Source organism: Cydia splendana, chromosome 20, assembly GCF_910591565.1.
Source record: "Cydia splendana chromosome 20, ilCydSple1.2, whole genome shotgun sequence".
NCBI classification, from domain to species: domain Eukaryota; kingdom Metazoa; phylum Arthropoda; class Insecta; order Lepidoptera; family Tortricidae; genus Cydia; species Cydia splendana.
Genome location: NC_085979.1, coordinates 1,984,923 through 1,988,227, shown reverse-complemented (window position 1 = coordinate 1,988,227; position 3,305 = coordinate 1,984,923). Strand labels below are relative to the sequence as shown.

At 39.5% G+C, this 3,305-nt stretch overlaps 1 long non-coding RNA gene across 2 annotated transcripts; it reads left to right on the top strand.

The window, feature by feature from the left end:
- Nucleotides 1-841: 841 nt before the first annotated feature.
- Nucleotides 842-2,364, top strand: LOC134800881 (uncharacterized). 2 transcript variants are annotated; one of them, XR_010145586.1, is made up of 3 exons: nt 842-1,613; nt 1,905-2,048; nt 2,283-2,364. It is a non-coding gene; the product is annotated as an uncharacterized LOC134800881 (long non-coding RNA). The 2 variants fall into 2 exon arrangements; XR_010145585.1 differs by having other exon boundaries at nt 1,157-1,313.
- Nucleotides 2,365-3,305: the final 941 nt, after the last annotated feature.

The following is a 3,305-nucleotide window of genomic DNA, read 5'->3' as shown; positions in this document are numbered from 1 at the left end:
TCAAAGATTTTCTAAAAGGCGCCTGCCTCGTCCGGGACTCGAACCGACAAAAATCGCAATTTTATTCTACTAGTTGATACAGTTAGTGTTAATGATAACATTTCTCCAAGAAACATTAGGTCTTACACTCGTCTGTCGTATGAAATATCCATAAAATCTAATATTTAGTACTCAAGATTTTTTTAGACAAGCCAATTTGAAGAAAATAATCTATAAATACAGTTTTGTTTCTTTTTAAAAATAAAGGAATGTCTCCTTTAAGTAAAATGAGCCAGCTTAAGGATTTAAGGTAGTTTCCCTCCAGGGCCCGACTTATCTTTCCACACTGTATATGTGTATATGCTTGTGACCACGAATGTAACTTCACGTTCGAAACGTCAGGTCATAAATAAACGTAAGTTTTACGCGATTAAGTCCCGTGTTAGTTATAAAAGTATAGGTCATAAATAGTCATAATCATCGTCAAATACTGTTGGCTGTGACATTACTTCTTTGCTCAATGTCAAATGGTGAAATTTTTCAAAAACAAATTATTTAGCCCATTGAAATTGTTGCAACTTGGTGCTACAGAAAGGTTGGCTTTTATATGACAGTAACGACAAAACGCTCTTGTCCAGTACAAGGTTCTGACCAATGTCCTCATTGTGAAATGATCAGAAAGGATCCCAACCCCTATCTCTTAATCGCCTATCCAATTCTTACACAAACTCCTTATCCTCCGCACCACAAGGTCCTGCAGTCTCCACCGCAACTGGTATGAAATCATACATTGGTTCCGAGGCAGAGTAGTTAGTATGTTTCTGTTTAGCCGCATACTCTGCAGATATATAAATCAAAACATTTTTTTTTCTGGCTTGCTCCCTGCAATTTTGCACAGGGTGAATTTGCCAATGTCGGTGTTGACTTTCACACGTGAGGAGAATGTTGGGTATAATAATTTTGCATTTTTGGGAGGATGTGGTTGGGGAAACCTAAAAACAAATAATTGTTATGAACATCACAGACAAACACATGACGAATACAACGATTAGCAAAAAAGCGGGAAGCGGATGACAGAACGTTAGTAGTGCCAACATGAAGGAAGTGGAAGAGAAGAAAACGATATGTATAACATGGAAATATAGAGTATAGAATAAAACGAGTATAGATTGACATGAATTATACGCATTAAATTAGAAAAGACACTATTTAGAATTTAATGTTATTTGTTTGTAAATATTTAATTAGAATAGAAGTTAGCTTAGTATCCATGTGGCAAAGAAGCGAGTTAAAGCATATAGGTCGTGGAACATTTTCGGGTAATACATCGTACAGTGAGTAGCTACATTTTGTACAAGCAAAGAAGATGTGGTCCAAGTTGCCCTCATCCAACCCACATTCACACAATGAATTCGCACGGACACCAATCATAGCCCGAAATAATGGGGTACATACTTTGCCTAAGCGTAAACGGCAAATGGTGGATATTACCCACTTCGGAGAAGTACGGAATCGATAGAACCACGGTTTTCGAGTAATTCGAGGTTGTACACAGCCATAATGTTTACCAATCTAGAGATATCCCATTGCTTCTGCCATGTATTAAACATATCAGATAGCGCACAACTCAACAGGTCAGTACTGTAAATTTCCTGTTTTAGTGAACCAATCTCAATCGCCCGTTTTGCCCATATATCAGCCATCTCATTGCCTCTAATACCACAGTGGCTTGGAACCCATCCGAGAACAATACGTAATAGGCCCCTCGATTCACACCTACGTAGCACAGCTTTAATTTCAAGAATCAATGGAAATTTGGCTTTAAATTTTAACTGATTGCCTACTATTGCCTGCAGCAGGCAACTCCTACTGTCAGAGAAGATAATTGTTTTTTTTAATGTTATGTGTGTCTGCATATTTGACAGCCTCAAGAATAGCAACTGCCTCACCTGTGAAAATGGACGCTTGAGAAGGACATTTAAATGGGAGGACGATATTGTACCGTGGAATTCACACCGCTGCTCCCACACATCTTGCAGGATCCACCTTAGAAGCGTCAGTAAAAACCGGTAAGTAATCTTGCCATTTATCTAAAAAAAAATTAAGTTTGTTGTTTGCTCCTGGATCGTCTTTGAAAATTCCTATATCTAATATGACTTTTGGAGAGTATATTAGGGTCTCAAACGCCACTTCAAATAAAGGGTTAGCACCAGATTGATATAAACTGGGGTGGATATTACATAATTTTGAAAAAGAAATTACTATTCTGGAAAAGGCTTTATATGTCCAATATCGGTTTTCAGTGACCTCCAGTGCCAGCGCCTGCAAGCGTGGAAGCAGCAAGTGGTTGTTGTAAGAGATGGCTTTGATCAAGAACCTGTCGGCGTAGTCTGCGTAGAAACAATGGCGGTTCAACACCTTCCACCTGCATGCCATTTTTGGGAGAAGGAAGCATAGCACCTAGTATGATCCTTAATTAAACATTTAGCCTGTATAAGATCCAATTTATCTAGGCCATCCTTATTACAGGGTTCCATTAGAAATGACCCATAGTCTATATGGCTGCGTATGATGGCATTGTATAGTAGCTTCTGGCAATAAGGAGGGATGGCAATAGGGATTAACATTTTTCTCACATTTACCCAGTACATATTTGTGGTGTGAGGTGCCACACATTTTGTGATCTAAAATAACACCTAGAAATTTTACTGAATCTTTATTTGGAATCATCACACCACCATAACGGACATCTGCATCAGGCATGATCCTTCTGCGACTGAAAGTCACTACACAACTTTTTGTTGGTGATAGGGTCAAACCATGTTCATCAAGCCAATCCTCGAGGTAACCCAAAGCTGTATTCAGACTAGCAGTGGCTTTGACCATTGACTTCGCTGAGGTGTATAAGACTAGATCATCAGCATACTGCAAGATATTACTGAAGGATAGGACAGATTGCTCCAAGTCGTAGGTGTAGATACTGTAAAGCAGGGGGCTGAGTACCGATCCTTGCGGGAGACCACGCCACAAAGTTCGAGGTGGGTAATAGGAATCAATTACCATGATGATGAGTTTTTCGGAACTTATGTACGAAATATCATTTGATATTTACCGCTAGCTTTTCGGTGAAGGAAAACATCGTGAGGAAACCTGCATACATCTGCGAAGAAATTCAAAGGTGTATGTGAAGTCCCCAATCCGCATTGGGCTAGCGTGGGGACTATAGCCCAAGCCCTCTCGCGCATGAGAGGAGGCCTGTGCCCAGCAGTGGGACGTATATAGGCTGAATTATTATTATTATTTTTTAGGATTGGAACAATAACTTG